The 24,514-nt window shown below is 39.1% G+C and overlaps 1 protein-coding gene across 3 annotated transcripts in view; it reads left to right on the forward strand.

Moving 5' to 3' along the window:
- DLGAP5 (DLG associated protein 5) overlaps positions 1-24,514 on the forward strand; it is a 109,348-nt gene that overhangs the window by 26,989 nt on the left and 57,845 nt on the right. Inside the window, exon 2 of one of the 3 annotated variants that reach the window (XM_027570370.1) lies at positions 11,200-11,362. The exons of 1 other annotated variant lie outside the window; for it this stretch is intronic. The gene's annotated coding sequence lies outside the window, so the exon portion shown is untranslated. The remainder of the gene's footprint in view (positions 1-11,199; positions 11,363-24,514) is intronic. One more of the 3 variants, XM_027570372.1, reaches the window with a different exon arrangement.

Raw genomic sequence — 24,514 nt, forward strand, 5'->3', positions numbered from 1 at the left:
AATGGAGATGGCAAATACAAATTTTAATTTTTTTTTTAGTAATTGGTGGTGATATTAGTAATATTAACCATCAGTAGTAGTATTAGTACTGTAATCCTGGGACGTTGTTGGTGTCATATGGAAAGAAGTAAATGAGAAATATGGAATATTCTATCATTCCCTGTTACCTTGAGAAACAGGGTTGTTGGTGTGAAAGACAGGAGATAAAGATATAACACAAAGGAGGTTAAGTACAAACCTTGTAGTTCTGAATGTAAAACAGAAATATTAGTATGAACTCATCAGGTAATATATATATCCACTGCCACTAAAGAGGCTTAGAAACAGCAACTGCAATGTGATCTTGAAATATTTCCCGTTGAAAGAGATCAGGGGTCCTTGGAAAAACGGCTGATTCCAGGAACTGAGGTCTGGTGGGAAAATGGAATATCTTGACATATCAGCTATCAAGAAAGCTATAAAAAAAACTATTAGGATCATGTCCAAGGAAGCAATTTGAAGAGTACCCACAGCCAAAGATGGGACAGTTGGAGCTTCAATAAAGATAAGAATTGCAATGGATTGAAATCCCTCAAATACGTTTAAGTCCTTGAGTTCACTGTAATAGTTTGAAAATCTAAATTTGTAAAAGATGACAGGGAGTCAATTTGTTGCATCAAAAACTGGGGAAGGGTGCCTGGGTGGCACAGTTGGTTGAGGGTCGGACTCTTGGTTTCAGCTCAGGTCATGATCTCAGGGTTGTGAGATTGAGCCCCGCCTTGGGTTCTGTGCTCAGTGTGGAGTCTGCTTGAGATTCTCTCTCTCCCACTCCCTCTGCCCCTCTGCCCTGTTCTCTCTCTCTCTCTCTGTCTCTCAAATAAATCTTTTTAAAAACCCGGGGAGGGGCACCTGGGTGGCTCAGTTGGTTAAGCTACTGCCTTCGGCTCAGGTCATGATCCTGGAGTCCCGGGATTGAGTCCCACATCGGGCTCCCTGCTCAGCAGGGAGTCTGCTTCTCCCTCTGACCCTCCCCCCTCTCATGTGCTCTCTCTCCATCTCTCATTCTCACTCTCTCAAATAAATAAATGAATTAAATCTTTAAAAAAAAAAACCTGGGGAAATAAAAGGGAAAAACTCAAACATTATTCCTGCCTTTTCTGTAATAAACTGTTTCATTGGGTAACCAAAAAGAAGATGAAGGGATGCATCTTATTATACAACTGTTCAAGGTAATACATGAATGCAAAATGGTAGAAATAGAATATCATTTTTTGCAAGCTTCAATTAATAAAGTTAAATATTGAGTATCAATGGCTGCTAACATGAAAAAGAAAAAAAATGAGAAGCAGACTTCTGAAAAAAGAACACTTTTTTCTTTTTTCAGAAAAGAAAAAGAAATCAAATCTAAACCTGATGAAACCTCTGGATCCACCTGCCAATTTCTAAGAAACACAAAAGACACAGGACCATGTTAAACTATATCATGAGGGTACACTCAGCAAAACCCAGACTGTGAGATATTCTATGTGTCAGAATGAGTTCTACAACAGAGAAAGTATAAGGAAAAGAAAGGGTGGAGGAGAATCTGGAGATTAAAGGAAATGTAAAAAAGTAAAAGGTCCTTTCTTTTCAACAGGCAAGACTAAACTGTAGTGTAAGGAAATGTAAGAGAGTGATTGCTATGAGTCAGGATCTTGGTTACTTGGGAGGAAGAGGGGTGGCTGTGAATTGTCTGGGGCTTTTGGGGTGCTTCTGAGATGCCTGGAAAAGTTCTGTTTCTTGACATGGGTTGTGGCTACAAGGGTATTCACTGTACAATTATTCACTAAATTCTACATTTATTTTGTTTAGTTTCCTGTTTCCATATGTTTCTATTTATTTTGTTAATTTAAAAGTTTTGGGGGCACCTGGGTGGCTCAGTAGGTTAAGCGTCTGCCGTCGGCTCAGGTCATGATCCCAGGGTCCTGGGATCAAGCCCCGCATCGGGCTCCCTGCTCCGCGGGAAGGCTGCTTCTCCCTCTCCCACTCCCCCTGCTTGTGTTCCCTCTCTCGCTGTCTCTCTCTCTGTCAAATAAATAAAATCTTAAAAAAAAAATGAAAGTTTTGAAAAGTTATAGTGGTTTAGAGAGATATATCAACCTGGAAATGGTAAGAAAAAAAGTATGTGCAATAGGCCCTTATTATAATAGAGTTTATTATTATTATGTTTTTAAGCTAGTGCAGGTCCATTTATGTCTTCCAATATGTAACCATATAAAATAAGAACTACAACTGATACAAAATTATAGAACATATATAAAAACAACACAAACAGCTCTTACAGTTTGGTATTTTTTAAAACTAGCTTCTTTGGAATATTAATTCCACAAGAGGTTAATAGGTGCTATCCCAAAAATGAAAAAAAGAAAGAAAGAAAGAAAAGTTTAAATGGTCAAGTCAGGAAAATAGTGTTAAGCAGAAATTTTTATTGTCTAATATCTTTGGGGCTTTAATAAATGTGTATAATTTCAAGCATTAAGAAGAGGTTATTGTTGCATTATTTTCCAAACTTATTTGACCATTGTGGTTTTTTTCTTTTCTAAAAACACAAATATAGCAACTTTATTAAGTAGAGTTATTCCTATCTCTAATAGCAGCGAATAAAGGATGTTATTGTTTTATAATGTCCTCTGCTAAATGAGATCAGGAACTTAGTTCTATTTATAACTCTACCCCCAGTACATAAAACAGTACCTGATACACAGTAGACATTCAAGAACTACTTGATGAATGAATGAATGATTTCTCACTGTGGAAAGCATATAAGATTAAAGATATTTTTGTTAGAAAATCAAAGTCAAATTCATTTGTAGATTTTGTAGAAAATCAAACAGTAATGACCTGATTAATAAAGAGCATCTGCTGTTATCTTGGTGGTTTAATGTGAATCGTTCACATTATTGCATTTCCACCAATAGATCTGCAGGGACGATTACTTAAAGAAAGCTGTAATAGCCAAGTGCTTAGTTCTATTACTTTTATGAATAACATAAATTAACCGCATTTAGAATTCACCTAAACTTTCATTTTATTGTCCAAACACTTGCCTTTGTACCTTACAGATCTGGGGAGGCAATAAACATCATGGTTAATTAAGATCACAGGCTTTGGAGTTATACAGTAACACCCCATTCTACTTACTTCCTTCTATTCTTTCAGGAGGAAATTTTAATACCACAACATACCATGACATCATGCTAGAAAAGGAACCAGAGATCATCAGTTGAATTAACATGTGAGCCAGAGTCTCTGCCACACCGATTGTGCTTCCACGATATACCAGTCTTCCATTTATTTCAGTTTGGCATTTTGACAGAAAAAATGATCTCATCAGCACAGCCTTGAACTAAAATTAGAGGAGTATTTTTCATTTCCAGTGCTATCTCTGATAGGCCCTATTACCATGGGAAAATGATTTAACTTAATTGCATTTATTTTTTCATCTATAGCAATGATAAAATTCTGATCTTTGGGGAAGCAGATGATAAAAAAATTTTTATCTCAGCATACTAAGGAAGCAACAGGGTGTGGTGGCAAGTGTGGCAGGCTGAAGAAAATTTGGACTCTGGTTCTGATATGTCACTAGATGACTAGGTAGTCTTGTACACATTACTTAATCTCTGGGGGTTAGAATCTAGCTGCTAAATGATCTCTAGGATCCTTTCCAACTTTTAAAGTAAGTCTAAGATTCTAATCATTACTGTAGGGATTACTATTGTGCAAGTCTAAAACTTTTCAATAAATTATTCCTTCTATTGCCTTATGCTGGAGTTTTTCAGGGGGCCAACAACTACCATCCCTATCTCATGCCCTAATTCTGAATCAACTGAGGATATAGAGTATAAGGCATTAGGGACTGGTGGGAGGCAAAGTATTACCCTCAAATATTTTTATTTTTACTTTCATTTATTTTTTTAAGATTTATGTATTTTAGAGAGAGTGAGTACAAGAGCAGGAGGAGGGGCAGAAAGAGAATCTTCAAGCAGACTCCCCGCTGAGTACAGAGCCAGCTGTGGGGCCTGATTCCACATCCATGAGATCCATGACCTAAGTCGAAACCGAGAGACAGTCGCTCAACAGACTGAGCCACCTAGGTGCCCTGTATTTTATTTTTTTAAGTCAGCTCTACACCAAACGTGGGACTTGAACTCATGACCCGAGATCAAGAGTCGTAAGCTCCACCAACTGAGCCAGCAAAGTATCACCTTTATTATTAATAAAGACTACAGTGGATAATATGGCATATACCTGTGAGCAGGTGCATTCCATAAAACTGAACCCCACTGAGAAGATAGTCTCACCTCTCTAGGCCCAGATACTGGGCTATCCCAGACTGCTCCACCTTCCCCTCTGGGAAAGCGTGAGTTTCCCAGAGAAAGTTTTTTGTCAGTGTCTTCTACTAGGCTGAGAAGTTCCCTTTGATTCCTGGTTTATTGATTGCTTTTAGAATAAATCAGTGAATTCTATCAAATGCTTTCCCTGCATCTTTTGAAACAGTTATATGGTTTTGCCCTTTATTCTATTAATAATATGTTTATCTCAGGTATTAAAGTGACCTTGCATTTCTGGGAGAAAGCTCTCTTGGTCATGGTATATAATTCTTTTTATATGTTGCTAGATTCAGTTTGCTAGTATTTTGTTAGGATTTTTTTTTTAAGATTTTATTTATTTATTTGACAGAGACACAGCGAGAGAGGGAACACAAGCAGGGGGAGCGGGAGAGGGAGAAGCAGGTTTCCCGCTGAGCAGGGAGCCCGATGTGGGGCTCGAACCCAGGACCCTGGGATCATGACCTGAGCCGAAGGCAGACGCTTAACGACTGAGCCACCCAGGCGCCCCTTTGTTAATATTTTTACATGTATACTCATTAGAGATACTATTTTCTAGTTCTGTTTTCTCGTGATGTCTTTGGTTCTGGCATGCTAACACTGGCCTTAAGTTGCAAAGTGTTCCCTCCTCTTCCATGTTTTAGAAGAGTTTGTGCAGAATCAGTATTAATTTTTCTTTAAACGTTTGAGAGAGTTCACCAGTGAAGCCAACTTGGCCTGGACTAAGCCCTAAGCCCTCTTATAAAAGCCTTCCAATTGATTTAAGTAAGGGCTACCCAGGATAATCTCCCTTTTGATTAACTTAAGGTCAACTCATTAGGGATTTTAATTACAATGACAAAATCTCTTTACAGTAGCACCTAAAGTATGTTGGATCAAAAAACTGGGAGAAGATATGTGTATGCTACAAAATGGCTGCTACCTCCCTTCCCTCCTCCAATTCTTGCAAGAGACGATCTCTTGTCATCCACTCTAACAGGAAGCATACTAGAATGGAAATTCTGGGGGCTGAAGTTCAGCCTAGTCAAGTTGACATATCACAAAGCCGTCAGTTTCTAAAGCCGTAACTTCAGCAGAATCATCAAGAACTCATTACAAATACAGATTTTTGTTTGGACCACATTGAAACCTGCTGAACTAAAATCTCTAGAACCGTTTTTTGTTTTTTTTTTAAGTTTATAGAGTATTTTGATGGAGCCAATGCATGGACTAATATTTGAGAATCACTGATTAATAATAAGTATAATAACACAAGTAATTACTAATATATACTTAATCCATACTATGTGCCCATGCACCAGGATGAGCACTTTATATCAATAATCTCATTTAATCTTCCCAACTGCCCTTCAGTATAGGTACTATTATCATTCACATTTTATATATGAGGGAACTGGTATTTACACAGGTCAAGTTATGTGCTCAAGGTCACACAGTTGAACTTGAGCTCACAAACCAGGTGAACAACTTTTCAGACACTAGCTATAACCATCAATTAACATACAGAGGACTGAGGAACATGTGAAATGATACCATGGGAATTCAATTAAAAAAAATCCAGGACGTGGGAAATTCTGTCAGAAAAATGACTTGGGTTTTTTCAATAATTAAATTTTAAAGAATAAAACACAGAAAGAAAAGAGATTTGTAGATCGGTACTGTCCCATAATACTGTGTACAATGGTGGAAATGTTCTATATCAGCACTCTCCACGTGGCTATTTGCAACTGAGGAACTGAATTTTTAATTTTATTCACTTTTAATTAATTTATGTTTAAATTTAGTCACACATGGCTAGTGGCTACCATATCAAATTTCAGGACAATTGTAGATTAGATTAAAAAGATCAGCCAAATGCTAGATGGAGACTTATGTAGATCCTGAGTCAAACAAAATAACTGTAAAAAAGTTTTATGAGATCATTGGGGAAATGGACACTGACTAGATATTTGTTAATTTTTAAATATGATAATGATTTTACAGTCATGTTAAAAAAATAATTTAAACATTTTTGGGGTTCCTGGCTGGCTCAGTCAGAAGAGCATGTGACTCTTGATCTCAGGGTTGAGAGTTCAAGGCCTATGCTGGGTGCAGAGATTACTTAAATGAATAAATAAATAAAAACTTAAAAAAATAACTTACCTTTTAGAGACATGTACTTAAATATTTAAGGATGGAAATGATATGATACCTGGAATTTGTTTTTCACAATTCCTTTTGGGAATGGGGGAGCACCTACTAGAGTATAGATGAACATCCTTGACCATGAGTGGATGATTGAAGTTGAGTCATAGGTAAATGAGGATACAAGCCTTCTCTCAGTCTTTGAATACATTTGAAATTTTCAATAATTAAAAGTTTTTTGTTTTATTTTTTTTTAAAGATTTTATTTATTTATTAGAAAGCAAGTGAGAGAAACAGCATGAGAGGGGAGAGAGTCAGAGGGAGAAGCAGGCTCCCCACTGAGCTGGGAGTCCCATGTGGGACTCGATCCCAGGCCTCCGGGATCATGACCTGAGCCGAAGGCAGTTGCTTAACCAACTGAGCCACCCAGGCGCCCTAAATAGAAGTTTTTAAAAGATATTTTTGTGATGCTTGTCCCACGTATTATCTCATCTAATCATGGTAACTGTCTTGTGAGGTAACTGGAATGATTCTATTTACAGATGAAGAATCAGAGAGATTAGGTAACATGCCAGAAGTTACACGGCTAGTTAGAAGCCTAGACTCAAATCCAAGCAATATACCTCCACACCCCATGTTATTCTATCACCCCATACTCTGTATGACAAGCTGTAAAATCATCAGGGGTTGTTTAATGGACAGTAAAGCAAGAAGGATCAGAGAAACAGATTAAATATTTCTGCTCTCATTCAGAATGATAAATTTATAGCATGTGCTTCTCTAGGAAGAGATTAATACCAAGCACCAGCTGCTAGGGGCTCCTAGAGAGTGCGGAGAGATGCATACTACAGAACAGGATTGATTTGTATGTTCCAGATGTGAAAGTGAGGATCTATTGACTTTTCCCTGTATACCACTAAAGATGATAATACAAGCAGCTTAAGGCATTCAATGCATTGACTGAAATTGCTCTTCTCAGGATTCAAAGGTTATGTTACACTCCTTTTCCTTCGAAAAACAGTTAATATGCACCAAAAAAAAATTACTCAGGGTAGTTTCTGAGACAGGGACAAGTAATTAATTCAATTTGTATCTTAATACATATGGTGTAATATTAAATGATTGTCTTTTTTAATTTTTTTTTTAATTTGAGAGAGAGAGCAAGAGAGAGAGCACAAGCCAGGGGGAGAGGCAAAGGGAGAAGCAGACTCCCCAACGAGCAGGGAGCCCAACTGGGGACTCGATCCCTGGACCCTGGAATCACAACCTGAGCCGAAGGCAGACACTCAACCGACTGAGCCACCCACACGCCCTGATTTTTGTTTTTGATCCCTAATGACTTCCTAAAAGGTCTTGTGCCTATTTGATGTGATAGGATAGTACACTTAGGTTTCATACATAGAAGATCCCACAGCAGGTTCACAGCTCAGCCAATGCTTCTAGCCAACATTGTCTCTCCTTGACAGTTATAATGCAGTGAAGTATCTTTCTTAAGCTAATAAATTAACCACTTGGCATCTAGTAGGAACTACAAACAAGAGACATTACTATACCAGTTGTTGCTCTTTGAATCCAGATCTTTGGTCTAGGCTTCACGACTTATAGAGTAGTATTCTATGGTAGTAGTCACTCAGCAACTGAATGACTAATTACAGGTAACTTCATCTCCTCCGAAAAGATTTTTAAAATGTTTGACTAGTTCTGTAGGAATATAATAAAGGGGACAAAAGACAGGGGGCTAATAATGATGGAGTCTGAGCAATCAGAAAAAAAAGTTATTAAAGTCAATCTTGCAACAAACTAAGTGTCCTATAGAATGTTATTCCAAGCTGTGACAACAGTTGCCTTAAGGAACTTGGGCCTTCTTGCTCCCAAGCAACTGCTGTAAACCCAACATCCCTATCATCTAAAGCAATGGCCCTTTTCCAAGTTTACCCATTTCTTTTTTTTTTTTTTTTAAGATTTTATTTATTTATTTGAGAGAGAGAGAATGAGAGACAGAGGGAGAAGCAAACTCCCTGCTGAGCAGGGAGCCCATTGTGGGACTCGATCCCGGGACTCCAGGATCATGACCTGAGCCGAAGGCAGCCGCTTAACCAACTGAGCCACCCAGGCGCGGGAGACAGAGAGAGAGTGAGAGAGAGAGAGAGAGAGAGAGAACGAACAGGGTGAGGGGCAGAAGGAGAAGCAGACTCCACTGAGCAGGGAGCCTGATGCGGGACTCGATCCTGGGACTCCAGGATCATGACCTGGGCCGAAGGTAGGTGCCCCAACTGACTGAGCCACCCAGGTGCCCGAGTTTACCCATTTCACTTGAGAGTTGACGTAGATGGAAGGTAGGAGTCAGGAATCAGGGAGTCGGATGGTAGGTGAATGGCAGGCACAGATTTATGAAAAGTGAGCTCCAATAATTAAATAACCAAAGGTAATAACAAATGGGAGATACTATAACATAATTGTCATCATCCCAGCACCTTGGAGTTTGCTGTGGAGAGAATAGGATTATGACTACGTCACCATAAGAGCCTGAGAAGTCTTTGTAAACTAGGGATGTCTTTCCCTGTGTCTTGAGTGAAGACTATTTGAGTTCTTTAAACTCTCATTAAAAACCTAGACTTTGCCACTCTCTAAAAATTGTGAAATATTAAAAAACAAAATGAGGGGTGCCTGGCTGGCTTAGTTGGTGGAGCATGCAGCTCTTGATCTCAGGGTTGTGAGTTTGAGCCCCACATTGGGTGTAGAGATGACTTAAAAATTCTTAAAAAGTTAAAAAAATAAAAATAAATTTAAAAAAATGACTTTGCTTATGCAGAATTTAAACTTTCCTAAAGTAGTTGGGCTCTTTTCAAAAAAAAAAAATTCACATATAATTGGAGGAATGTACATCTTGAGGCAAGAATTTTCCATTTAGGGACATTTAGATGGTGAAAGAAAAATATCCCCACACATCCAGAGATAGTATCAAAAACTATTGTTAGACTTTAACTGTTATGAAATAATATGTTTTATAAAAAAGATTGAATGTGTAAAATTAGAAAATGCCTCTGATTGTTCCAGAAGTAAAAATATCAGTTTATGTCAAAAAGCCATTCCTGATTTACCACACCTGCCAAATTCCTTGTTCACTCTGTAATTTATTGCTGATTTATACATGACAGCTCGGCAGATGTCACATCTGGTTATCCTACTGGTTTGGAGTTTTCATTTATTTTTAACTGAAATGGTATAAGAAAGTTTAATGCCCTGGATAAGCTTACATGGCAAAAATTTTTTAGCCTGAACTTTGTTATATCTAGGACTTCCCTGAAACTTTAAGATTTGATCTGATAAAGAAGAGAAAGTGAATACTATTCAGAAGAAGTAGGACGAGGAAGATTGGGGAAGAGAAACGTCAATCCTGGAACCCTCCAGATTAACTATTCACCCTGGACTGATACAGTTATCAATACTGCATTACATAACCCAGCTCTGTGCAGTGAGGGAAAACCTGTCAATGAAAAAATGTCTGCCTATTACACACAGTGATCGGCAGTTTCCCAATCACAATTTTATTGAAATCGCATAACTTTACTGTTAGCCCCTCTTACTATTTGGCAGGCAAAGCATTGTATGATCTGGATAGAATCACGCTCCAGGATTACTATGTTCCTGGACTATTAGTGCTCTTCTTTTTCAGCTTCATCATTATGGAACAAAATGAACAGCACCACTGTATTTGCAAGTTAAGCTGCAATAACCATTTACTGCCAAAGCTAAACATAACCCCAAAACCCTCTCAACACACATCCCACACAGAGGCCGTAAGGCAAGAGTTTGATAAATTATGCTATTACTCAAATTCATACAACTCCAAAACAAAAATACCAGAGACAGAAAGGATATGAGAATCCTCATAAGAGGAACCTTCATTTACTGCTGGGGAAAGTATAAATTGTAGGATATACCATTTTGAAGAGCAATTTGGCAACATGCATCTAAGAGATGTGCAGGACTCACAGTCGAGCAATGTCCCTCTTAGATACACTACAGAAATTCTCGACATGTGCACAAGAAGATATGTTGAATGCATTATTTTTACTAGAGGAAATCAAGGGAGTAATATGTTTATTAATTTTAAAATAGAAAGACAAATTCATGAAAGGGAATAGTATGCAGCAGTTAAAATGAAAAATTCAATCTATATGTATCAACATGGATAAATTTGGAAGTCATGCTGGAATAACCATGGCAAATTGCAGAATGATATGTACAGTATGATGTGATTTATAGAAACTTTGCAATTTTACAAAATTATAGACATTTTCTAAAGAATAGAGATCTGTAAAAAAAAAATGTAAAACCATAGAAGTATACTGTTTAAGGTGTTTGTCAAAATCACAGGTGACTCCCTTCTTTATTTTTTTTTTAAAGATTTTATTTATTTGACAGAGAGAGAGACAGCGAGAGAGGGAACACAAGCAGGGAGAGTGGGAGAGGAAGAAGCAGGCTTCCCGCAGAGCAGGGAGCCTGATGCGGGGTTCGATCCTAGGACCCTGGGATCTAGACCTAAGCCAAAGGCAGACGCTTAACGACCTAGCCCCCCAGGCGCCCAGTGACTCCCTTCTTTAGGCAAAGTTTAATTTGGGGTCTTTTAAAAATTAGCAGTGAATATATGTGTTTCAGAATATCAAAAGACTAGAGATTATTCAAAGAATGCTTAACTGTCTTTTCTTTCTGCAACAATGTTCAGGCATGACCACATTGATTTAATCACTCCACTTAGGAAATTTCTTCATTTTTCATATGTCCAAGTGGATCTGAACACACCCAATGGACACAAGCTCATTTTTTATGGAAACGGATACAAGGGCTTTGACCCCAACTAACGTCTGCTCCAAAGTGAGCTGAAGGAGGTATGATGGCCTTTTTAAAAATAACCTCTTCTGGGGTAAAAAATAAATTATAGTGTTATCCTGTCAAAACTTGGTGACCACATTTGAGGCAAGTTTGATGGGCAGATTCTCCTCCGTTCTTTATTAGCAACATTAATCAGAAGGCTGGCACAGTTTGTGAACAGCTTCTCATGGGAACTTTGCAAGCCTTCCTATTGCAATAATGTGAAATTAATGTCTCTTATCTCATGTTTGTTTTTATTTTTAAAGATTCTCTTTATTTATTTGACAGAGAGACAGCAAGAGCAGGAACACAAGCAGGGGGAGTGGAAGAGGGAGAAGCAGGCTTCTTGCTGAGCAGGGAGCCGGATGTAGGACTGGATCCCAGGACCCTGGGATCATGACCTGAGCCGAAGGCAGACGCTTAACGACTGAGCCACCCAGGAGCCCCTAAATTAGTGTGTCTTAGATGCCTGCAGATTCTGTTAAGACTTACTTGAGAACAACTGTTAACAGTCCATTTGTTATTACTGCCTTTTTTTTTCCTGAGAGACAAGAAAATATTTAAACCCTTGGTGCATATGAGGGGGTTTTCAGGTTTAGAGTCTCCAAAAACATGCATATTGCCTTCAAGGCGGTAGCTACCTCTGGGGAGAGATGGACAGGAATGGGATCAGTGGGCGTATAAAAGAAGCTGCAATTAATCTGTAACATCTTATTTTTTCAAAGAAAAAAGGTGTGGGGCACCTGGATAGCTCAGTCAGTTAAGCGTCTGACTTTTGGTTTCAGCTCAGTTCACAATCTCAGAGTCACGAGGTAGAGCCCAGCCTTGGGCTCTGTTCTCAGTGTGGAGTCCGCTAGAGTTTCTCTCTCTCCCTCTCCCTCTGCCCCTCCCCCTGCTTTCAGTCTCTCTCTCTCTCTCTCAACTAAATAATCTTTAAAAAAAAGAAAAAAGAAGAAAAGGGAGGCAAATATTGTAAAATGGTAACATTTTAAAGCTGGATGGTGGGCATCCAGCTCTTTCTTGTATGCTTGAAATGTTATACTTAAAAAAAAAGAGATGAAGAAAAAAGTTGGAGGACAAACAACAAATTTGGAAAAATATATTTAAAATATGTATGATAAAAGGATCTATTTTCACAAAATATAAAGATACATCAATAAGGTAAAACAAATGACCCAATAGAAAAAAAAAAACAAAACAGAAAAATCTGCAAAGGATTTGAAATGGGGAATTTATAGGACAATAGTTAACAAACTTATAAAATAGCCTAAACATATATGGGTTTCTCCATGTGTGTCTATGTGCATATACTCATGAAACAAATGCAAATCAAGAAAACACTGCTTTTATCATATTGGCAAAATGTCTTAAATTTGACAAAACTGTGTTAGCAATGATGAGGAGAAACATTCTCAGGTGTTTTTGAGAGGAGTATGAATTGGTGTAATCATTCTGGGGGTGAAATTTTTTTTTAAGATATTTATTTATTTATTTATTTGAGACAGAGAGAATGAGAGAGAGAGAGAGAGCACATGAGAGGGGGAAGGGTCAGAGGGAGAAGCAGACTCCCTGCCGAGCAGGGAGCCCGATGCGGGACTCGATCCAGGGACTCCAGGATCATGACCTGAGCCAAAGGCAGTCGCCCAACCAACTGAGCTACCCAGGCGCCCCTGGGGGGTGAAATTTTTTAAACACATTCTCTTTGAAAGAATAATTTCATTTTTAGGGTTTTTCCTTTGATATAGTTGCATAAATGCACAAAACTGTATGTATAAAGGATCATTTATCAGAGTAAAAAATTGAGGAAAAAAAGTAAATTCCCACCAACGGAAGACAGATTAAATTGATGTTGATACAGCCAATATACAAAATATTGTGCATTGACAAATGAAGATGTCCACAAGACAACGAAAGTCTAAAAAGAGCAAGTAGTAACAGGCTCAATACACTCCTATTTGCATTAAAAAGCATACTTTATACATATATGCGCAAACAAATGTCTGAAAGAAATGTAACAGTAATTATATTTAGGGGATGAAACTGGAGATTGGGAATGGGCAGGAAACCATTTATGTCCTCTCAAACTTTCATTGCATCAGTTAAGAACTCTATGCTACAAATGACAGAAAATTAAAACTCAAACTGCCCTGAGAAATGAGTGAATTTATTGGCTAAATTTAACTGAAAAATCTGTGGGGGAGTTTCAGGTTTATCTAGAACCAGGGCTCAATGTCACCAAGATGCTTTTTCTGGTGTTGACTTTGTCTTTTGCACATGAATAGTGCCCTCTGGGGGTGTATACCTGATGCACGGATACTCTGAAAAGCTCCCTTCAAGTTAGCAACGCGGTGACCATTACCAAAGGCAAGAGTGAATGCTTCTCTTTTCCAGAAGCTTCTACTCACTGGGGTCATCGATTCTAATTGGATTATATGCCCATCCTTGATTCAAGCATTGTCATTTTGGCAATTGGCTTGGGGTCAATTCTACCCAAACCATATAATATAGAAGGGGGTCTTGATAATTTCCCCAAATAAAGAGGAATGCTGGGCGGTAAACAGCAAATATCCACCACTGCTGGATAATGTTTTACCAAGTGCATATAATCTATCTATCTATCTACCTATCTATCTTTCTATCTATCATCCCCTAGGGCCTAGACTTTGAGCTTCATAGGAAGGGACTATGTCTGTGTTGTTCATTTGTTCATTATTCTGTTTGTTTGTTTTTTTAAGATTTTATTTATTTGTCAGAGAAAGAGAGCAAGAGAGCACAAGCAGGGGGAGTGGCAGGCAGAGCCGACAGAGGGAGCAGCAGGCTCTCCGCAGAGCAGGGAGCCTGATTTGGGACTTGATCCCAGAACCCTGGGATCATGACCCGAGCCGAAGGCAGACACTTAAAGGACCAAGCCACCCAGATGCCCCTCATTATTGTTCTTTGAGTCTAAGGTGGTTTCCTGGCCCAGGGTAGGCTGTCAGAATATTTGTAGAATAAAAACAAAACAAAACAGGGCGCCTGGGTGGCTCAGTTGGTTAAGCGACTGCCTTCGGCTCAGGTCATAATCCCGGAGTCCCAGGATGGAGGCCCACATCGGGCTCCCTGCTGAGCAGGGAGTCTGCTTCTCCCTCTGACCCTCCCCCCTCTCATGCTCTCTCTCTCTCAAATAAATAAATCTTTAAAAAAAAAAAAAAACCAACCTGCCTTGCAACTTCACTCCTAATCATTGGTTACTAACTAGAAAAAACTTAGCCACAGAATGAGCATTATCAGGCATCTTTCACAGTATCTTCTTCTTAAGTGATCAGAAGACTGATGCAGTGAGAGATACACAATTTTTAGGGGAAACACTTATGGCTCTTTTAAACATTTGCTGGTACTGTTTTTTGTTAATAGAAATTATGCAATACATCATGTGGATTCATTATTCCTGAACTACTGCAATAATGGGTGAACTCAGCAAAGTTAATCACTTTGTTCTTCAAACAGGAGTTTAGGGTCAGGCTAGTTTAATACTTCTTCCAAAAAAAATAAAAAATTATTAAAATTAATTAAAAAAATAAAAAAGACTTCTTCCTCCTCTTCCCTTGGCCCTTCTCTGGGTACTCCACTCACTGAGAACTGCTTCCACCTGTGCAATTGGCCACATAATTAGGGTTGCCAGACAAAATATAGGATGCTCAGTTACACGTAATTTCAGATAAATAATTATTTTTCAGTATAAGTATGTCCCAGCTATTGCATGGGACCAGATATTGCATGGGGATATACTTAATACTAAAAAAGTCATTTGTTATCAGAAATTCACAAACTAAGCATTCTATATTTTTATTTGCTATAGTTTCTTGTTTTTATTTGCTAAATCTGGCAACCCTACACATAATACCAGGTGCCTGTGACTATTTTCAGTTTGCTGAAGGGTAAACCACTGGGCTTCCTGGAGGATAAAATACCTGATCATTGGATCTTCACTTTTTAATCTGCCTCTTTTACATTTAAAGAGCAGTTACAAAGTAAACCCCTGTGTAACTACCACCCAGGTTAAGAAACAGGACAGAACAATGCCAGTACCTTAGAAGCCATCTCTTCCTCTCCTCTGATGGCCTCCTCTCCCTGCCCCTCAAGGGTAACCATTGTCTCTACCTTTATTATCACTCTCTGATGTTTCTTTAGGTTTGCCACCTATGTATGCATCTATAAACAATATATTTTGACTGTTTTTGAACTTTATATAAAAATGAATATATCCGTGATCGTTGCGACTTTTTTTAAAGATTTTATTTATTTATTTGAGAGAGAGCACGAGCGCGGGGAGAGGGAAAGGGAGAAGCAGACTCCCCACTGAGCAGGGAGCCCTACGCGGGACGCAATCCCAGGACCATGACCCAAGCCGAAGGCAGACACCCACCCCACTGAGCCGCCCAGGCGCCCCTCTTTGTGACTTTTTTGTTTAAGATTTTGTCAGAGAGAGAGAGAGAGAGAGAGAACGCACAAACAGGGAGAGAGGCAGAGGGAGAAGCAGGCTCCCTGCTGAGCAAGGAGCCCGATGCGGGACTCGATCCCAGGACCCTGGGATCATGACCTGAGCCGAAGGCAGATGCTTAACGACTGAGCCACCCAGGCGCCCCTCTTTATGACTTCACCCAACACTGTGTGTGTGAGATTTATCTATGTAGCTCTGCTTCCTTAATTCTCGTTGCTAGATAATGTTTCAAAATGTGATTATGCCCATGAGTTATCCATCCACTGAATTATTTTCTTGTTGATGGTGCCATTTTCACTTAAATTGACAATTTTAGAATCCTTTAAGTCTATTGTAATTAACTAAAATAACTATCACAAAATAGTTTCATACTGTTTAGGGAAATTTCTCATACTAAGTATTCCTTCTGAAATTGTTGTCATGTTTAGTACCAGGGCAAAGTTGAAGGTGGCCAATGTAAAGTGGTTCTCATTTATGGTCACTTAAATTTTGTATTAAGATATAAATATAGTAAAATGCACCGATCTTAAATGTATAATTTGATGAACTTTTACATATGTATATACCTATGTAACCACTACCCAGATCAAGATAGAGAACATTTCCAGCAGCCTTTTAATACCACTTACAGTCCTACAAGGCAGCTGTCTGCCTAAATTTTTGGACACTTGCCTAATACAAGCCTGCATGATGTTGGTTTCTGGGCTTTCAGCTGCCACCACGTGGTGAGTCTGTCTACTGCTATTTGATTCCTTTAAAGAAGGACTGAAGCAATTAGATTTCTAAAATGAAAAGTAATTACACAGATTCTGATGAGGCTAACAAAGCAGGTGAGCTAATGTTTCTATTAAAGAGGAACCAAGATTTATCTTCAAAAAGGAGGATTTAAAATCATATGACATCACATATATATACACAATTTAACTTATAGTTAAATTGAGTGTATAACTTTCTGCTTGAATATTTAGCATATCAAGGGGAAAAAATGGCTTATTGCAAATAGTATTAGCCACTAGCTAAGGTGGTGATGTGTAGAAAGGATAAGAATAAAATTCCAACCCTCCTTCCTGCCTCCCCCACCCCAGTCCCTCAAAGCGTAGCTCTAGGATCCAAAGATGAGGAAGATGTGAGCTGTTTGCTCTGAGTGTATCTACAGAGGAGTTTGCTGGCCTGATATGATCATTTGTTTACAAGAGCCTGATCTGAATTGGTCCCTATCCTGGCATGAGGGGAAACGATCTCAGAGTCTTCTGTCTCTAGACAGACCCTGTAGTCTGTTCCTGCTGACCCATGTCAGGCCTGACTCCTGACAATGTCCATAAAGGGAAGTGCCCATGGCCCGGAATGGCGCCTTCACTATCTCAGAGGAGTGCCTGTATCATTGTACAGATGGCCAGGGCTGGACTTGGGTGATGATGCTGTACTGATTCTCCTGAACTTAAAACCTTGGAATTTGTCACCTCTCTACCCTCATGTGGCCTGTGTACTCTTTTTGTCTTCCTTTGCCTGTGTCTTTTCCCTCAAGGTCCAGCTCAAGGCTCTAGACCCTGTGTTCTCCCATAGAATCCACTGGGCTACTGTCTCTGAATCCGTAGAGCCCTCATTTTTGGTATCACTCATTTTAACACAATCACACACTGCCAGGGTCCCCTCAAGCACCAGTGGGAAACTGTGATCTAGAGATTAAGGGTTTTTTGTTATGAGAAGCTTGTTTCTGGGGGGAAATAAAAGTGTTATTTAAAAAAAATAAAATTACATGCAAGTAATTTATTCAAACTATTGAACTTAGTGATATGTTTATTATTATTGTACTGTATTCTGACTACCAATTTCTATAGTTCCCTTTGGAATTACACCATTCTATCATGGCTACCTAACACTAACATCTTAAAAAGTACACTGAAATTTTTGAATACTTGCTAAATATACATCAAATAGGTCTTTCCAGTATTTTACATGGGGGGAAAAAAGAATTCCAGCACTGAAAATTTTAAGAAATATTAAAGAAAAGTACACAGATGATAAGTTAAATGATTAAATAATTTCAGCATGCAAATGCATGTTGAAGAATGAGAGGGAAGAAGAAAATGAATGGACACTAAATGTTTTATTCCCATAAATGTGGAGCTTATTAAGATTCTGTTACGGGGAAGATTCCAGGTAAAGGTGTAGACTGTGACACATGATTCATCCTGCCCCCTCCCACTGAAATTCCAAAGACAGATCATTTTAAAAGCACAAAACCATATCAGTAGAAAACAGAGTATCATCAGTGTACCAGAAATTTTGAGAACTACTTGGAAAATAGAAAGCAAATGGGGGGTGCCTGGGTGGTTCAGTCAGTTAAGCGACTGACTTCGGCTCAGGTCATGATCCTGGAGTCCCGGGATGGAGTCCCGCATTGGGCTCAGCAGGGAGTCTGCTTCTCCCTCTGACCCTACCCCCTCTCATGCTCTATCTCATTCTCTCTCTCAAATAAATAAATAAAATCTTAAAAAAAAAAAAGAAAGCAAATGGGTTTGAATTTCCTGAAAAAAAAATCAATGGAAAAGAAATTGCATCTCAGGACATCAAAGGCCAACCACGTTCTTTCTAAAAGATAGGGGTGCCTGGGTGGCTCAGTCATTAAACATCTGCCTTTGGCTCAGGTCATGATCCCAGGGTCCTGGGATCGAGCCCCCCATCAGGCTCCCTGCTCTGCAGGAAGCCTGCTCTCCTTCTCCCACTCCCCCTGCTTATGTTCCCTCTCTCGCTGTGTCTCTCTCCATCAAATAAACAATAAAATCTTTAAAAATAAATAAATAAAAAGCCTCAGATAAGATCCAGGGTCAGTATCAGCAAATTCAAAGAGGTCAGTATCAGCAAATTCAAAAAGAGAAGTTGGCTGTAGAACAACTCTCGGGGTAGTTTATGCAAGATGGTTCCTGGTGAGAATATTGGGGACCGAGGGGAAAAAAGTCAAAGCCAGACTTGTAGTAATTTAAGAATTTGTGCCAGGACGCCTGGGTGGCTCAGTCAGTTAAGCGTCTGCCTTCAGCTCAGGTCATGATCCCAGGGTCCTGGGACCAAGCCACACATTGGGCTCCCTGCTCACCGGGGAGTCTGCTTCTCCCTCTCCCTCTGCCCCTCCCCCACTTGAGCGCCCCCCCCCCCAGAAAAAAACAAATAAAATCTTAAAAAAAAAAAAAAAAGAATTTGGGATGCCTGGGTGGCTCAGTCCATTAAGCAACTACCTTCAGCTTGGGTCATGATCCCAGGCTCCTGGGATCGAGTCCGGAGATGGGCTCCTTGCTCAGTGGGGAGCCTGCTTCTTCCTCTGCCTGCCTCTCCCCCTGCTTGTGCTCTCTCTGACAAATAAAATCTTAAAAAAAAGAATTTGTGCCAAAAAAGCACTGAACAAGATACTTTATAATACTAAAGGCAGAAAAAATATTAAAGGCAAAATTCACAATGAAAATATAAAATCTATGCACCAATAACTCAACATCAATAGTCGTAAGGCAAAAAACTATAGAAAATACAAGGAAAAATAGAAACACACTAGAAGAGGGTGCCTGGGTGGCTCAGATGGTTAAGTGTCTGCCTTCGGCTCAGGTCATGATCCCAGGGTCCTGGGATAGAGTCCCGCATCGGGCTCCCTCCTCCTTGGGAGCCTGCTTCTCCCTCTGCTTCTCTCTCTCTCCCTCTCTCATGAATAAATAAATAAAATCTTAAAAAAAAAAAAGAAACACACTAGAAGATACAGACTTCAATTCACTTCCCTTAATCTGTTAGAGCAAGTAGATAAAAAATAATATAGAAGTAATGACTTCAAAGTGTCCAAAGGAAGATTTTTTTTTTTTTAAATGTAGCCTTATTGCTAATTAAGCATGAGGACAAAATAAAGACATCTGGGAATAAAACATTTACCATTCACACTCCCTACCTGAAAAAAATTACTAAAGGAAGTCCTTCAGCACAGAAGTAGGAATCCAAGCCATCAGGTTATACAATAATGGTGGCAACTAAGTAGAACCAGAAAAAGTGAAGGAAAGATTTAAGCAGCAAATTTTTTTAAAGATTTATTTATTTGAGAGAGAGAAAGAAAGAGTAGGGGGCAGAGGCAGAAGCAGACTTCCCGCTAAGCAAGGAGCTCAATCCCAGGACCCTGAGATCATAACCAGAGCCAAAGGCAGACGCTTAACTGAGTTACCCAGGCGCCCTAAAGCAACAAATTTTTAATGCCATAAGATTTGGTTCCTTCTGAATTAGTCCAATCACAATATTTGCTTTATAGTAAATACTTATGTGATCATAGTATCATACACGCTGTTTATTGGCTTCACTTTGGAGTATCAAACAATGCTCAAAGTACAGGAGATTTCTATGACAGAGTAGCAGGTGAATGTCGTAAACTTTGGCAATTTAAAAATTATGTGGCAGGATATAAACTTCAGCCAACAAATTCAAGTATGTAAGAAATATCACTTTATCTTCCACACTTCAATTTTTAATTTCTGCCTCTGGGGAATATTCCCTTTATTCCCCTTGCCTCCCTTCTAAGACCTGCTTGATGGGAAATGTAAACACATCTTGGGATTTCTCTGCCTTCCCTGGGTCCCAAAGGTACACAGTTACCAAAGCATCAGAGAGAAGGGGGACCTTCCAGTCATCAGTAATCTGTGCTCAGGTAACTGAGAGCCTCAACAAATGGTTGTTTCAAATGCAGCAGATCTCTGCTCCTTTGGAGCCCCACATGAGGTATGAGAGTCCTAGCTGAGGTTTGGGAACCTTGTGCCAGTCCTGCCTTCCCCAGATATCTGACAATGCTATCTCTTCTGAGCTTGTCCCCCTCCACAGGGCTCCGCCATGGAGCAGGGTTTGCGTCTCCTGCAGCTTCTCAGCACCACCCTCATGAAATCTCCAGGAGAAGCCTCTCCCCACCTCTTGCTTCTGTAAGTCATCATACTCCCTTTCTCAAATCCTATGCAACTCAGTGAGTTTAGGCTTATGGAAAACAAAAGCCAGGAAAAATTTTACAAGTTAATTCTGCTTTCCTCCCTGTCCTAAACCTCCCCTGAAGTGATAAAATGCAGCGCCCCTTACTTGCCTGAATGGAGAAATGGAAAAGAGAAAATATAAATTAATATTATACAGTATTACTCAGGCACATTAATATAGCTAAGAAAAATTGGGAGGTAGGTAGAAGTAGAAAGATGGGTAATATTCTCATTTTTCATTGTGGGTTCTCTTTCCACACTAAACTTGATAAATCCGGAATTAAACATTTAAATATGTTATTAAAGTAAATAAGTAAATAAGGCAACCACTAGAAAACATTTAAAAGTATACAAATATAAGCAATAAAATCCAGAGGTAGAAGGGTAGTTGGTTCATGATAAATTCATCTTTCATAACAGAATATCAATAGATCCTATGTAAATTTGATAAGACTTGAAATATGATAAACTGAAAGCAGAAGCTATTAACAAGAGTGATTCCTAGGAAATGAATTAGGGACTGGGGAGGAGAGGATGGAGCTGGGGAGAGGAGAGAGACTTTTTCTTCATTTTAAGCTTTTTTATTCTAATTTTCTTTATTATGCGCATGTAATTCTTTTCTAACAAAAAAAACCAGATTAAATATAAAGATATGAAGTTATTTTAAATACACTGTCTCATTAATTTTTATGATATATTTAATAAAGAACTCACACATTAAAATTTGCCTATGGGCACTAGGCCTTTTTTTTTTTTTTTTTTTTTTTTTAAGATTTTATTTGACAGAGAGAGACACAGCAAGAGAGGGAACACAAGCAGGGGGAGTGGGAGAGGGAGAAGCAGGCTTCCCGCTGAGCAGGGAGCCTGATGAGGGGCTCAATCCCAGGACGCTGGGATCATGACCTGAGCTGAAGACAGATGTTTAACGACTGAGCCACCCAGGCGCCCCACTAGGCCTTTATTTTAATGATTCAATAGTTAATTCCTTCTCATATTATAAACACCTGCTAAAAAAAATCCACACTGTAAAACAAATCTTAGTTTTATACAGATGCAGGAATAATTTACCCAAAAAGAAACACTTGGGAAACAACTAGAAGGAAACACTAACAAAAATTAACAGGAGTAACAAAGCAGTGTTAATGAGTATGCAGTCTTCTCAAAAGAAGAAATCATCCAAATATTTCATTATCAGTCACAAAATAATCATCCAGCAAAACCATTTCTAATAATCTATTCCAGCACTGTTAAATCACAGTTCCTATCTATACTCTATCAATATAAATCACATTATATATTTAGTCATGAAATCTGAACTTCATGCAACACATGTACATGGGTCCTGAATATGAGAAAGTATATATTGTAGTCATTAAGAACATGGACTTAGCACATGCATCAGAGTATAAATTCCTTCAGGAACTGGGCAAATTCCTTTATTCCTGGCTCTCATTTTTTTTTAAACAGTTACTTACCCACTGGATGCTAGTTATTGTCCAAAAAAATTTATTATCCGTTCCCTTTTGGATCCCAAACTTCCATCTGACATATTAATTGCAAACATTTTGCCACTCCATTGCTTTCCCTTTTAGTTTCATCTTGGGCAAATGTTTCTTACTTTATATAGACAGTATTTGAATTTTTCTATTTTGTGACAAATAATTTCCTTTAAGCTTTCTGTAATTTCTAAATTATTGGAGCACTTGTTACTCAGTAACCCCCCCATCTGGGATTCTCTAAGAAATAATCAAACTGTGGTGCCTTGGTGGAGCAGTTGGTTAAGCACGTACAACTCTTGATTTCAGCTGGGGTTATGATCTCAGGGTCAGGATCTAGCCCCATGGAGGGCTCTGTGCTCGGCGGGGAGTCTGCTTGAGATTCTCCCTCTTCTTCTCCCTCTGTCCCACCCCCCCCCACACCCCCCGCCCTGCGCACTCTCTCTTTCTCAAATAAACAAAATCAATCAATCAATCTTTTTTTAAAAAGATCCCTTTCGGGTGCCTGGGTGGCTCAGTTGGTTAAGCGACTGCCTTCGGCTCAGGTCATGATCCTGGGGCCCCGGGATCGAGTCCCGCATCAGGCTCCCTGCTCAGCAGGGAGTCTGCTTCTCCCTCTGACCTTCCTCCATCTCATGCTCTCTCTCTACCATTCTCTCTCTCTCTCAATAAATAAATAAAAATCTTTAAAAAAAAAGATGTTTTTAAAAAAAAAAGATCCCTTTCACACTGAAATGGATCACACTCAGAAGGAGGTGGCAGTGGGGCACCTGGGTGGCTCAGTTGGTTAAGCCTCTGACTCTTGGTTTCAGCTCAGGTCATGATCTCAGGGTTGTGAGATCGAGCCCTGCGTTGAGCCCTGGGCTGAGCCCTGTGCACACTCAGAGTCTGCTTGCGTGTCTGTCCCTCTGCCCCTCCTCCCCAAAATAAATAAAATCTTAAAAAAAAAAAAGGAGGTGGCACTACTGGGGAATGATAGGTGGTGATGTAAATATATACATTTTGCCTTAACAGGTATTTTTTACTTCTTTCAGTTTTTAAAAAATAGTTTAAAAAAATTATGTCACTTTCTCCCATTGTAAAGACCAGGGAAATAAAGAAAAAAATGTTGAGATATAAAAGAAAGGCTTGAACAACACCTGTCATTTTAAAAGGTGTTAAAGGAGGGCGCCTGGGTGGCTCAGTTGGTTAAGCGACTGCCTTTGGCTCAGGTCATGATCCTGGAGTCCCAGGATCGAGTCCCACATTGGGCTCCCTGCTTGGCAGGGAGTCTGCTTTGCCCTCTGACCCTCCCCCCTCTCATGTGCTCTCTCTCTCAAATAAATAAATAAAAATCTTAAAAAAAAATAAAAGGTGTTAAAGGATTATGTATAATAGGGAAATTAAAAATAGCTTAACTAGCTAATAAAAGGATGATTAATTTGTAATATATAACATGTATAAAATATAATTATTCAGCAAACATTTTCTTTTAAAGAAAGATGTGGGTTTTGGGCGCCTGGGTGGCTCAGTTGGTTAAGCGACTGCCTTCGGCTCAGGTCATGATCCTGGAGTCCCGGGATCCAGTCCCACATCGGGCTCCCTGCTCAGCAGGGAGTCTGCTTCTCTCTCTGACGCTCTTCCCTTTCGTGCTCTCTCTCTCTCTATCTCATTCTCTCTCTCAAATAAATAAATAAAATCTTAAAAAAAAAAAAGAAAGATGTGGGTTTTTTAAGATGTGTTTTTTAAATAACTGAAGATTTTAACATTTAATTAGATCTTTAGGGACATATAGTTAGATTGAGCCATTTGCAGGAATTTTTTTTTTTTTTTTTTTTTTTGACAGAGAGAGCGAGAGAGGGAATACAGGCAGTGGGAGAGGGAGAAGCAGGCTTCCCGCGGAGCAGGGAGCCCAATGCGGGGCTCTATTCCAAGACCCTGGGATCATGACCTGAGCTGAAGGCAGACACTTAACAACTGAGCCACCCAGGCACCCCTATTTGTAGGAATTTTTAAGCTACTATTTATTGTACAAAAACTATTACAGTACTAGTAGAAATTAAAATACAAGAAAGTTCCATACAATCTTGCCACATCACACAGTTCCATCCAGGATCTGTCAATATGTGTGTTTAACTTTTAAATAATTGCAATCTGTCAACTCTGTATTTATATATTCTCACATAATTTTGCAGGTGTGTACTTAAATTTTACAGTAAATTTGAAGCTTTTAAT

The sequence above is a fragment of the Zalophus californianus genome, chromosome 6 (genome assembly GCF_009762305.2).
Source record: "Zalophus californianus isolate mZalCal1 chromosome 6, mZalCal1.pri.v2, whole genome shotgun sequence".
Taxonomy (NCBI): domain Eukaryota; kingdom Metazoa; phylum Chordata; class Mammalia; order Carnivora; family Otariidae; genus Zalophus; species Zalophus californianus.